This window comes from Teleopsis dalmanni, chromosome 1, assembly GCF_002237135.1.
Source record: "Teleopsis dalmanni isolate 2A chromosome 1, ASM223713v2, whole genome shotgun sequence".
Lineage (NCBI taxonomy): Eukaryota > Metazoa > Arthropoda > Insecta > Diptera > Diopsidae > Teleopsis > Teleopsis dalmanni.
Genome location: NC_051846.1, coordinates 192,781,566 through 192,796,992, shown reverse-complemented (window position 1 = coordinate 192,796,992; position 15,427 = coordinate 192,781,566).

Genomic DNA, 15,427 nt, shown 5'->3' with positions numbered 1-15,427 from the left:
ATTATATTATGGAGATATCTCTGGCACAATATATTTTGATAATAAGTATGTAAATAGTCATTCTCATGGGATCAAGTATATATAAATACTCATAGTTAATATTAACATATTAAATTATGTGGGTAAATTTTAGGTTAACATATTAATATAATGTAATATAAAAGCGACTATCGGAGTAAAAAGTAGAATTCATATGAATAGTTACAAACAGTAAAACTTCTTAGTAGACACCTAACCGTTATATATGCAGATTGTTTATGTTTAATCCCGCCACAACCATATATTTCAACACATCAAATTCCATACATGTAGAGCAGTACCCTGTATCTTATTTCGAGAATTTCCAAGCATAAAACAATGCTGACTGTTTAAAAGTGCTTTAATAAAGCACTTACATTTTCTATACAATAGTTTAGCCTTTTCGCGTGAAAGTAAATCTAATCGTTATCGAAATTCGGAGCAAAATAATATTTTGATTAATTACTTTATATGTAGCATTTTTAACTTTATGGAAAAGAATCTAATTTCAAAAAATTATAATGTATAAGATTATTTTATAAATAAATATAAATCAGATATTAAAACAACTGATCTATTCCTCAAAACGACCTAAAATTTTTAAAACACATTAGCAAAAGATCTACTTCATCTGAGCATAAAATTGCTATTGATGGTTTAACTTTAAGAACCCATTTTTCAAAAAATCCATTTAATTTGGACAAAACCTTTTATATTTACTTGCTAATAGTTTTTAATAAATGTGTGGGCTTTCAGAATTCGTTAGCTTCCAACAACTTTTTTACCCAAGGAAACTTAAGCCTACAGTTTGGCTCCTCAATATCAATATAATACTCTAATGAATCTTGTAATTTAAAAATGCCTTATAACAATTATAAAAGTTTATTATTTATAACAAAATGATGTCTTTCTTTTTACTATTCTATTAGTCACTTATCCTGATGCCTTCTTCTTGGTAGTTTCAGCACGACGAGTTGCAGGAGCAGCTGTGGTGGTAGTTGTTGTTGTAATGCATAGTGAAGAACCTAGTTTGCATAATTTATATTGTACCAAAGGACTATTTATGATGAGATCCAAAGTAGCTTCCGTTTTTGGTGCCATACTCAAGGATACGATAACAGTAGCCAAGAACAAGAGGACAATCTTTGGAGACATCTTTAACTGAGATTGCAAACTTCTTTGATAAATTCTCTGCAAAAACCTTGGCTTTTATACAAGTTCAAGTTCAACATATTCAACATATTATATAATCGGAGACAATCGAACTATGGCATTTCATATGTTTTAATGGTTGTTAAAGAATTTCCAAAATTAAACCAACAAATGTGTGTCAATATGATTTGGTTTCTGTTTGGTTATCAAGAATAAAACAAAGAGTGCAACAATTTGTGCGGAAGACAAAGAATGGTAAGATTTTGAACCGAGAGGGGAATAATGTTTCACCACCAAACATTGTTCTGCAACCTGAAAGTTTTTTTTGATTGTTTATTCAAATGGTTTCTGAGAAAGGTGAAAAAAAGTAATCATGAAAATAGATTTTAGTACAGTATCTGTGTCACGTCGTCAAGTGCAGAAGATTTTTATTTCGATATATATAAAAAAATAAATAAGTAAAGGAAATGTTTGGATTGAATTAAAAAATAAAAGCTATTCAATATCTTTACGTTGCATAAATCCAATGTGAAAATTAATCAGTTATATTATGTGTCTTACTAAAAAAATTGATATTATAATGCATATAATGTTGAGGATATACATGACTATAAGAGTACCCATGTCAATAGTCACTTTGCTTAAGAAAACAATTCTATATATCTTTACCATTAAGTTGGTGGATTTCACATTGATACTTAGAAAACTATTGTTGCGCCTTACCTTCAATATATAATTAATCAATGTTTTTAACTTTGAGTATTGGTTTCATTTATTGTTCCCATTACAATGAAGAAATAGAACTCATTAAAGTAAGTCCGATATCAAAATTTAGGAAATTTGTCTCAGAAAAGTACCTTCAACTGATGAAGACGTACCAATAGATCTCTAAATTGCAGGACGAGATCCCAAAACATAATAATAAAAATATATATACTATACAGAAAAATTTAAGCAAAGTCTTAATTGATGAGGGTATTATTCATGCACATACTTTCAAAGACTATAGTTGTTAATTACATTTATATATGTAATAAATTGTATATGTATTGTATATATGTGCAGCAATACCTAAGCTTGGCGACCCTGCATTATGGAAACAGGCAAGCGGCAGTTATATTAAACAATCTATTTACCACATTGTTATACACTAATGCTGTTTTCGACTGGGAAATCTGGGAGAACTGTTTCAGTCGACATTCACTTTTTGTGCTATTTTCATTTTCGATTCGAAAACCTCGGGCGAAGCGTATAACACTCAAGATTAATGTATAACATTCTAGACATTTCGCTGAACTATCAAAATTACCCTGATATTAACAGCTATGTGATATGACTTGACAAACAAGTGGTGTGGTGTGATTCGATATATGTAAATATGCATATTTGAAAACTCTAAAAATGTTTGATTTAGCGACAAAATATGACAGATCGAGAGTAGTTTAGTTTATATTCATATAACATAAACAAATTACAAACAATTTCTTACATATATATTTGTTTTCTTCTTTTGTGCCTAAAACTAAAGTGGAAGTGGAGCTTTTGTCCTAAAGTTTATGGTGTGTTAGGAATTATAAATGCCTTAATTTACCACACCTATAAATAATGTAAATATTTAAATTAAAAATAAGTTTCTTCACATTAAGTCATGTACAATCATTTTAGTTGAAGTTCAATGCTCACTGGTTAAGTGCCCATTTAGTAAAAATCTTTGAACTTATTGAATATTTTTAATTGTTTGATTGTTTCCTAAACTTCGAAGCTCATCTATCCCACAAAGACGTTAAAACCCCATTTGGTAATTAAGCGTTACAACATCCCAAAACTGTTAAATAAACTCTAAAATTGTAGTTGTAGTCTGTTTTAGTTATCTTTACTGTTGAATGAAGAACGTGAAGTCTGTACAATTTAAGTACTAAGTATTTTGTGCATTTAGCCAGAAACCCACGTTGAGCATACTTACCGGTTCCTAAACAATAATGGCAAGAAAAAAAAACCAAAAAGTGGAAAACTACTCGAATACGTGCCTAAAATTTTTTTCCCTTTTTCCTTTGTTTTCAATTTTATTTTTCAAACAATCGCTTTTCAATTGCATTAATTGTTATTGAGCTAACGAGAAGTGCAGTGCAGTGCATTGCAATGCAATGCAGTGCAGTTCGATGCAGCCCATAGTCCATGAATGGAGAAGAATGGAACAGAATTTGCGTCAAGTGCACCACACAGAATAGGAGTACACCGAGCGGATTAGGTGGCGCACGAAGGTGTGTAATGTGTGCTACTGACTGTGAAATGGTTAGAATGGATTTACAGATTTGCATGTTTTGCCTAGCCACTGCCAGGCGCGCTGAAATTGAATATTCATAATATGTAACCGGCAACTAGCAACTGGCAACTGGCAACTAGCAACTTGCAACAAAACAACAAATAACAAAAGTTTTTCAACGTTAACTGTGGGAAAAATTACAAGTCGTCGCAATAAAAGTTGTTTTTATATGTTTTTTTATTCTTCGGATTCGTTTTATTTTACCACACTATTTAAATAATAAATTCACACAACTAAAAAATATATATAAATATTTTTATCGCCATATATATTTGTATAGAAGGATGGTTAAAAATATTTTTTAAAAAATAAGAAATAAAATAAAATGCAGTTTCTATACAAATGCGGCTTAATTGCTATAAAACAATGGCAAAATTGCATTGCAAGCGCATTTTTTATTAAATAAATTTTTATTAAATAAAATATTAAAAACAAAAATAAAAAATAAAAATAAAAATAAAAAAATGTTATAAGTACATTTGTGTCAATGAAATTGCTTGAACGCAGCCGATTTGCAGCATAAATGTTGCATGCCTTGTTGCTGCATTTGCGTGGCTCACTGTGAAATGTGCAGCGTAAGGCAGCTGCCGTTGCTGCCTTTACTACCTTTGCTGTTATAGATTTTGTACAAATCATAATTTTTGCATTTTTATGATTTTAAACGATAACGACAGTTGCTTGGCAAGATTTTACTAATGCGATAAGCAAACTCACCGCAAACTCACATGCTGCCACAAATGCCAAATCCACAAATGTTGCTTGCTACACCAGCAACACGATGTCCTTTGGTTTGCTTGGATGAATTATGCATCCCAGTAAAGCAGAGTAGCAGAGTAGCACGTTCGCATGTTTAGGTAATGGCAATGGCAACGGCAACGACAACGTTTTTGTGGATTTGGATTTGCGAAACTTTGCTATGACGATAAATCCAACAGGTAATTTGAGCTTTAACAACACTAAAGAATTTTTGAAGTTTATCGTAAGTGGTGTGCTCATTTAGTGCCAAAGAAATATGATATCAATGCCTTGCCTTTGCTCTCGTGCAACACAAAAAAAAAAAAAATTCTGCTAAAGAAGCAATAGCAATGATTGTAGGAAGAATAATACACAATCCACAGCAAAAGCTGCAGACATGAGAGTACAAAACCTCTAATGTCTGTGCTATGAACGAAATGTATGTTAAGTTGACTTGGATTGCTTCTGCTGCAGTTCTTTTCTTCAGAATTGCCATTGTAAGGGCTGGTGTTCAGGCAGACTGAAGTGCTGCCTTGACACAGCGTGTCTGGGAATTAGTGTCTAAATTTAGCTACTCAACAATTGTCTGAACACAGTTGGAGGCATAGATCTCAAAGAACTACTTGTACGAGTATGTAGGTAAAATCATTTAGTGAAAAGAAAAATTTATTAACATACATCTATCCAAACATTAAAATATATTTATTTTTGTACAAAGATGAAGTTTTGTATCTTCTGCGGCACGGACCACTGCAGCTACAGATATATTAAAAAATATAATAGTAATATTTTTACAATTTAATGAGTTTATGTATGCATATATTTCTTTAATGAAAATAATGAGACCACTATTTATTATTTGTTAATATTTCTTTTTTAATGCTTAAAAATATTAAAAAAATTATTAAGGGTTATTTAAAGTAAATATTTAAAATGTATAATTAAAATTTATTTCTTGTAATTAAAAAAAACATATGTAAAATAAGCACAAACATATTGTTTTTTAAACTGGGTATCAGACGGGTACGAGTTTTAAAAACGTTTGAGAAGTATATGCTACAGGTTTCTTTTCAAAATTTATATATATAATAATGCGATGACTAAATTTTGCTATTCTATCTTAAGTATATCCCATTCTGTGATTCCGGTTAGTACAATATTCCTATTCTATTTTTTATAATGCCAGTTTTCACACAGTCCTCACCTTTCAGTACTAGAAAAACACTAGAAATGAAAGAGTACTGTGTGATACTGTGTGTCAGACCTTATAAGCATAATGAAAACTTATATTGAAAGTAACAACTTATGTTGTCACTTTACGCATTTGAAGCAATGCTTGGAAGACATATATTTTTTATTCAAAATAAATGGCAAATTTATTAATATACACTTTACACATTAATCACTGTTGACCTACCTTTAATAGAGGGAGCTTAGAACCCTAGTGCTTTAATCCAAATACAACCTCAAGAAGAGAATTTTTTCTTCAAATATTAAAATCAGAAAATGAAGTATCGAAATAATATGAAAATAGTAATATACGTATATATATATATCTAATATATACAAGGTGAGATGAAAAAACTGCAACCAACTTCAGACTGCTGTCATTTCTAAACCGCTCGTCCCACAGCTGTCAGATTTATTCTAGTGACAGCTCATTATATTGTTTACAAGCGCACAAAAGCATTTTGGTGGGAATTTTTCAAAAAAAAAGTTATTTGTGATGGAATTCAAGCGTGATAGTGTGATTGCTTTGCATTTGGCTGGAAAACCACAAGTGGCTATCGTTAGAGCCCTCCAGCATTTAGAAGTGAATAAATGTTTTGTGTCTCGTACCATCGCTCGTTACCATGATACTGGTAGCGTAGCCCGACGTCAAGGAAGTGGACGAAAAAAAACAGCAACATCGGCAGAAATGGTTCGAAAAGTGAAAAAGCGAATTGAACGAAATCCGCGTCGCAGTGGACGAAAAATGGCTCGTGAGCTGAACATATCGCAATATGCCATTCGGCAAATATTGAAAAATGAGCTTGGACTAAAGCCATTCAAGTTCCAAAAAGTGCAAGATCTTACTGATGCGCAAAAAAAAGTTAGACTCGAAAAAGCTAAAGAGTTGTTTCGCTTGGCCGAAAGTGGTGAACTGCCGAATTTGGTTTTCTCCGATGAGAAACCATTCGTTATCCAGCAGTTTGTAAACAAACAAAATGATCGTGTTTACTTGCCAGAGAGGTCAGCTGAAAATTTGCAACTTCGGTTGGCCATCACAACTCAAAAGCCGGCCATGGTGATGGTGTGGGCCGCCATAACAGCCGATGGTCGCTCGCCGCTCGTATTCATCGACCGTGGTGTCAAATTAAATGCGCAAATCTATCGCGAAAATATTTTGGAGGGAGTTCTGAAGCCCTGGGCACGCAAACATTTCGGCCGCAGACCTTGGACATTCCAACAGGACTCAGCACCATCGCACTCAGCACGCGCCATCCAAGAATGGTTAAGAAATGAGGTTCCTCGCTTCATTTCCACCGCACAATGGCCACCAAAATCTCCGGATGCCAATCCGTTGGACTATTGTGCCTGGGGTATTTTGGAAAGCAAGGTTGGAACTAAAAAATACCAAAGTGTCGATCATCTCAAGCAAGCGCTTCGCCGAGAATGGGACAAAATACCGCAGAGCCACTTTCGGTCAGCGTGTGATGGTTTCATTGGCCGTTTGAAGGCCATAGTTTGTGCCAAAGGTGGCCAATTCGAACAAATCTAAACCGATTCTCAAATTTGATGTTATTTCCGACATTTTTTGCTTTCATTCAATAAAATTTAAAAAAAATGAAAAAATTATGGCGTTTTACTTTGTTGCAGTTTTTTCATCTCACCTTGTATATATATATATATATAATATAATATATATATATATATATATATATTAATGATATATTATAGTATTCAACGGTGATTTGAATTTACAATTAAAAAATATTATTCTAAAACTTTTTTTATTAAAATAACTGCATCTAGTAATTAACACTACCTATATGTTTATATATTGCAAATCTAGAAAAAGTTCCTAAATTAACACTGTTATAATATATAACCGCACTATTTTGAACTTACATTTATTGTTAACACAATAAAAAAAAATGATGAAAATAAAGACTGTGAAACGGATTATGTTCAAACTATAAATTTTAATCTAATTGTACCACATTAAACTGTTTCGCTATAAAGTACTTATTTAATAGAATTAACTATTGAATTGAAAAGTTTAAAAAGTTTTAGATCCATTAGTTTTACTGTTAATAATAATATATAAGCGAATCCATTAATATTGTATAGTACATTGAAGTGTGGGGTCCCTTCTTTCAGAGTAACCCACTAACAATATGTTTTTGCAGTGGCATATTAAGGGGATCAGGAAATATATTCCCCACTTGACATTACAATAATGAGATTATAAGAACTAAGATTTAGAGGTAATTCATTGACCATACGCCTTTGGAGTGGCGTATTAAAGGGATCCGGAAATATACCATACTTAACATAACAATCATTAGATTATAAGAACTACATAGGTTTTTTTTTTATTTTAGTAATTATATTAATTCTAAATTTTATTGAAATTGTTCCAACAGATCTTTAAAAATGTCTAAGAGATTGCGATATCGATCCAATATCGTACACTACGCCTAGAGTTTATATATTTCTATGCAGTATTCTCCAAATATGGTCAATTGAAATGCCTACAACATTAGCAAACTTTTTAATTTTAATACAACGATAGTCCAATATCATTTGATGCACTTTTTGGATGTTTTTGTTTTGGGCTTCAACTACTATTTTTATAAGTTAAGCTGATTCTATTGTATATGTTAATATAGAGTTCCTATAAACTTTATACTAAGACTCAATTTGCTTCGACTCGTATATATTTTGCAATTATATTTAAATGGATCGCAATATTAGTTTCTTTTGCACATTGGAAGTCGGCCAATGATATAAATTATTAACACAAATATTATTGTAAAAGAAACTGATATTTTATTATATTTTTTTATTTATTTATTTGTTTTTTTAGTTATTTTAATTATTCATAAAACTAAAAAATTATTTTGATATGAATTAACTGTACTCTCAGAGGTAAAACTTTCGGAACATACTACGTGTATATATATGGTCATATAGAGTTAATATTAAAAAATCTATAAACTAGAAACCTAAATTTTTATGATGTTACTAAAATATTTATTTGATACGATTTTATTTAATGGTGAGAAAGTAAAAACATGTCTGCACCAACTTCATTGTAATATACGATATTTACATAACAATTATTATTAATTGTTTTACAAGTACAAAACCCAGGGAATACTGCTTTCTAAATAGTGCTTTAGCAAAACTTTGTTGTGCTATATTCGTGTACAAATTTTAACTTAATTCCATTCAAATTTGGTGTTCAGTATGACACATTTTCAGAGCTAGTGCACTGCTGGCGTGCATAATTTCCTGACTCCAAATGCAATTAAATGGACTTTCTTAGCTATTTCTGTAATATTTTAGGTTTCAATTTATTTCATTTCAAATTTTATTTTATTTAGTACATTTTATTTATTACATTTTAAAATCTTTTAGTTACATTTTCTTAATTTTCCGACTTTTAATTTGCTTTCACACATCATATTTTTAATTGGTGTTAAGTTTATGGATGCTTGATTTGCATAAAATAATTTATATTTTAATTAAAAATTTAAGAGTTTTTTTTTAAAAATACTGCAAAGATTCGTATATAAAAATTAAGACAAGTTTTAGAAATAAAAATTGAAATAAAAGAAAAACATTTCAAACCATGGACAGTAAATGTTGAAAATTTGAGCAAAATATGAAGGAAGTCGGTTAAAGTATTTTGGTTAATTTGCATATAAATAAGAATAAAACAACAGACAAGCAACAAAACTTTTAGTTGAAATATTACCGAAACAGAAACTTTATATATAAAATAATAACCAAATAGAATAATACAATAAATTTAATTAAAATATAATAGCTTTTAAATGACTATTGAAGGAAATGTAGGTCTTCAGAGAACTCCTTTCATTATTAAAAGTTAGAAATTTTAAATGTGTTTCAGTTTTTTTGCCTTCCAATAACTTTTATTGTTCTAAACTTCTTTTGTTAGTAACTGGAATAAAAAAAAAATAAAGTTAAATAATATAAAAATAATAAAACAAAATATAAATTTATATATGCATATACATTTCTCACTTTTGATACTTAAAACTAAGGACATGGAGTTAGTTCTATGCAAAGCATTGGTATAAATATTTGTTAACAGAAAAAAGTTAAGAATGAAGTTTCAAGCTAACTATATACTGTGTTTCCAAAACACATTTGAAATAGTTGAATATACGTATTTTAGGCATATACATAGGCCATGCAAATGGATTATATGCTGATTGAGCCTAAAATAAAGTACTTTCTATTAACAAACATATTTCCTGATCGTTTTGTAACCCGCGTCTACAAATAACTTAAACTTCGACTTTGTGAAAGCCCTAGTTAATCTAGAAACCACCGTAAAACCCTAAAAATAATATCAACCTAGATATTCAAACGATCTCAAGATATTTGCCAATAGATGTTATTTCGAACTAAGTAGATAATTTGAAAATAAAGCTTTCTTTCAATTCATAGAAATGACACTCTACATGTTTCTTGGCATGTCTATCTTGTTATATGGTACAAAATCTAGATTAATAACTTATATTGATTAGAAGAAATAAGAAAAATTTGAATGAGAAATCTTTTAGAAGATCTATGGTTTCTTACGCGTTGGTAACGAGTATAGAATCAGATGGAACGATTAGCTGCAAAAGCTATTCTTTTCATGAGTTTTTAGTGGTATAATGGAAAAGATTGATTTATATCTGATCAATTTTTGAGAAAATAGAATATTATTTGATAAATATAATAATAGATAATAGAGAATATTTGAAAAAAAAAACTATTCGAAAGATTTATAGTTCTGCAACTATTGATGATGAAAGTCGAATTAGATAAAACAGTGCGCTCAATAATAAAAATTAGTAAAAGCAATTTGTTATTATGACTGCTTTGTTATAGGATGAACAACACTAATCAACAATAATGGTCACCAACATCGATCACTAATAGTAGTCACTAACACCAATCACTAACAGTGATGTAAAAGGCATTAGGACTATTTGAGAAAAAAAAATGAATCGGAAAATCTATGACTCTGTACGAGATGGTAACGAGCATTAAAAAGATAAAATCATGAGCCATAAAAGCCATACCGTGACATCGACAAAGCAAAGCATATACAAATTTAGAGGTTTTCAGAGGATTCGGTACTCGTTGGTCGCAAATGCAGTAGAGGATGTCCGGATCTACTGACAACAACTAGGTAACCAACGATATGAAGGCATACAAAGCCGTCTTATCAAAGCTTTCGGTTTGTTCTAACATGACCATTCTTCTGCCCACCAGAAATGGTGGAATTGCTTTTTCCCTTAGTAAGGAAGACTCATTCTTCCCTTTACTTCGCTTCACTTCACCTAATATAACCTAAATGTTATTGTAACAAAAATTTTAGTCCTTTTTAGTCTTTGCATGACGACTTTAACCGTAATCCTTATTTCTTCTGTGAATGTGTACAATAAATAATTTTTAGTCTTTCATTCAGAGCGTTCCAGTAATTCATTTGTTTGAAAATGAATGAGTTAAAAAATATGAAAAAGTAGCACTATTAGTTCAAGACTTCCTTGAATTGTGCTCCAAACAATCACTAACTATTCAACTTCAACTTGAACAATTCTCATTCAACATTAAATTCCGCTAATTATGCGTTGGTCTGTAGAATTAAAAAAAGTGAAGGAAGCATTTAAAGAGAAAAACAAGTAAAAAAAAATTAATTGAAACCCAAAGAGTAAGGCAAACATAGATGAAGGCGCACGCTTTCAATTAAAGTGACTCCCCTTTTTTGTATGGGCAGAGAATGAATGAAACAATTTGTCGTCACTTGGAATTTTCATTTATGCACGGATGACAATTGTGCAACAATAGCAATTGCATGTGGCAGGCGTTGACGAGGAGCGGCATGAGTAGAATGCTACCATAAATTGTTTGAATAGCTACAGAATTGTGGCTGTAACGAATGATGCAGCAACTTGGACGCCCAAACGACCGTTCACCGTACATAGCATAGACCAGATGCAGGATGTGCAACGCACCATCAAGCAACTAACCAAAGAACTAATCGACGCCTGTATTGCTCACTGCTCATTGCTCACTGTTCACTGCTCATTGCTCACTTTTCATACTGCCTCGCCATCATCCTACCATCCTACCATGCAACTAACGCAACCATCGCAATGCTATGTGCGCTTTCAACTATTTGACGAGTATGAATGGCATTCAAGATTAATTGCTGCTAATTAAGTGACTTTTTAATTCGTCTTTTGCCTCTTGTGACTTGCCACAAATGCTGCTAAAGTTTTTTACAAGTGTGTTGGCACTATTTTTATGCGAAAGCGAAGTTTGCAAAAAAAAAGTGCTGCAGAAACGAACTAAATCCATAGTTTGTGTGATTTTGTTGGAGTGTTTGTTTGCACTGAATTGTGCTACTTGGTCTTGTTAGAACTGTCAAGCACAAGTGACATGCATGCTTGGCTGTACGTTCACTTGTGTAGTTGTGTGTACATGTGCGTATTTTTATTTTTTTATTTATTGCTGGTTGCAAAGTTAGTAAAGTGCAAACAACGCTGTATGCAACAAAAAAACTGAAGTGAAGTGGTTTTTTCACTACACTGAGAAAAAATGTGGCATCATTTTCAGAAAAAAAAAAACAAACTAACAAAAAAATGGTTTATGCATATAAAAAATGACAGCAAACACAAGAGTGGCAAGCAGCAAAGTGAGAAAAAACCGAGTTGATCCTTACAACGTCGTCGTACACTTCAAGGCATGGCAAACAAATCAATCTTTCGGTTTGCATTTGTTCATGAAGTACAAAGCGCAACAAAAAGTGTTGCAACTCGTTAACATTTTGCGTTTATTTGTTTTTGGTGCGCTGCGGCTTTTTCTTGTGCTTCTTCTTATTCTGCAGCTCCACTTCTAAATTGTTGCTACTTTTTGCCATACAAGTGCAATGCAACATTTGCTGCATTTCGCTTTTGTGCTAATGCACCATTTCACTTTGCAACTTTTCTTGAATGTCTGCTCCGATTTTGTTGCTGTTACAGTTTTTAGTGCCTTTTTGCGATCTTCAGGCTGCATTCTTGCTGACTGGCTCCTCTATTCATGCCGCTATGTGTTAGGAGAATGCGCTGCAATATTCAGGCAATGCGGAAATTCCTTTCAAATACTTTACGACATTGCGGGTGCTTTTGACATTGTTTCGATAATTAATACAAAGCGTGCTAAGGAATTATTATATTGCTTAAATGTTTCTCAAAATAATTACAAGCATGTCTTAAGGAGGCCAAGAATTTCTTTCTCCAATTAACTTCGAAGAAACAAACGATTTTCATATGAAATAAAACAATATTTTCACAAAAACAATAAGTAATCCTATAATACCAAGTAAATATTCAAGTCATGAAATATTATAGCTTTAAATATAATTTTATAAAGAGGTTTTTTCGAACTGTAGTGAACTACAACAACAAAAATTCCTTTTTATATTATTTTAATTAATTGAATTTTTGGCTGACCATACAGCTGTTTCGAGTATTGCCAAATACCCATCATTAGTGGTCTTGGAAATAATTCTTGTATTTAATTATTCGTAAATAATTATTTTTGAGACTGCAAGTACCAGGATTCGAACTCCGGTCCTGCCAAATGTGAAGCTCAGAATCAGCGCACCTTAACCAACTGATCCAAAGCCGTACTTGATAAAATATACTTTCATTAAAAAAAGAAAATTCATATAATTTTACAATTAACTATTAAGAGGTTTCGAACAGTAGTGAATTGTAACAACAAAATTTTTATTTATTTTTAAGTCATTGAATTTTTGGCTAGTCATACTGTTTCACTGTAACGAGTAATTCTGTCATCAAAGGTATAGGAATTATTTCATACATTGAATTATACTTCAATAATTTTTTGAGACTGCATGTAGCAATGGCTGAACACATACTCTGCCAAATTTGCAGCTCAGAGTCAGTGTTCATTAGCCAAATTACACAAAACCGTACTTGACTTGTATTTTCAAACTTGGAGTTTTGTTAATTTGCTGTGAAAGTTCATTAACAATTTCACCTGCTGTATTGTATTAGAACGAAATCATAAATGAGTTCACTACTGTTCGAAACCTCTCTATTAAATACAATAGTTTCTATTGACTAAAATAGACACTACTATTATAACTGACGTTAAAATGAAATTTAATGTACAATTCAATATATAAATCATTAAAGGAGAACATTCAATTGCTTATGCAAAAATGCTCATAAAAACTTTAATTGTTATTATTATAATTGTTAAAAACAGTAGAGTGGCAAACCTCAAGATATATTATACCATCACTAGAGAAAGTCTCATTATCTAACTATGGTATTTCTAACATAAAATAAGGCTACTAATAAACCTTACAACTTTCTTTTTATGAAATCTTCAAAATTCTTTCTGCTTGATGACCGTCATATAAATGTACTTTACTCATATTCTGTCAATCTCAGTTTATGACCAATGAAAATGGGTTAATGTTTTACTTAATGGCGTTTTTCAAAATTAATGGCTAACAAGAGTTTCTAGAACTAAGAAGCTAATAATAAATTTTAGTAGCTATATACTCGAATATAAATTAGAATTGAATAACAAACACGAGAAAAAAATAATTTTACTTAGTTCCGCTGTACTTGAATTTGATCTCAAAACTTAACAGCAATTGTTCTTGATTCAAATTAGCTCTCTGGATTCCTTTAATTCTTTGGCATCAAACATTGACATCAAGAAAACTGTAGTTTGTCTGGAAATGGATAATATATCGAAGAAACTCCCCTTTAAGAGCATTTAAGGCTTTGCTTGAGGTTTAGGGTGGTCCAATATACATAAGTAAGACGGATTGTCGCCATTACATCTGGGTATATGAGTACAAAAGCTACAATTTTAGTAAATACTTAAATCAATTATGCCAAAATAGCTTTATTGAAGTTTTCTTCTAGATAGTGACCAAAATATTAATATAAATTGATTACCATATTGCATTCTAGATTACTTATATGCTTAGAGTGCTTAATCCGAATTTAAAAATAAGATTTAATAAATATTGGCTGCATTGTAATTGCATACTCAGCAGTGGTCTTTATACTTGATATATTTTTTAGTCATATTATATAGTCATGTATATATGGATACTCCTCCTAGTTAAAGAATTAAATATATATATATATATATATTATATAGTCATATAATAGCCTGTTGTCGGGTTTCGTTCTAACATACCAACCCCATCTAGGCGCTTTTGCTGCATCGCGTCTTCTCCAGTCTCGTACATCCAAAGCTGTACGTGTTCCTTCAACTTGTACATTTCATCGGTGACACAGTCTACCCCTGTGACTTCTTCTTCCATCCATCGTCATATTTTCTTATGACACGACCTGAAATTGAAATTGTATTACTTAAAGGAAAGTTAGCTATTTCAAATAGAAATATTTAAAAATATTAAAAATATTTTCTATTTTAGTTTGATTTTAATAACTTTATAATTAAATAAAAGTTTTAAATTTTATTTATAATTTTTTTTTAATATTTTTTTATAGTATTATTTTTATATTACTGCACTCCAGTAATAAAACTAAATCTAATCAGTTTATTACTGGAGATGTTAGATATAATCTAATCAAAAATTGAAACAAATAGGTCAAAAAATTATTATTTTCCTCTGAACTTTCTAAACTGCACTGTAACCTATAAAAATACAATGCATAAACAATAGATTTATATATGAAATATATAAAAGTCTTGACTTTGTCAATTAGTAGTGCTTATCGTATATCAAATTTTTCTTGCCTTTCCCATTGAACGAGCTCTCAAATCAACAATAAACTCTCAATCTACATTGATTTATGACTTATAAAAACTATAAAAGAAACCGTGATAAGTAACACTTAAGTAACACTAACATAATTTATATTATGTACTTATTAACTACAAATAAAAAAAAAATCATTAAAACAA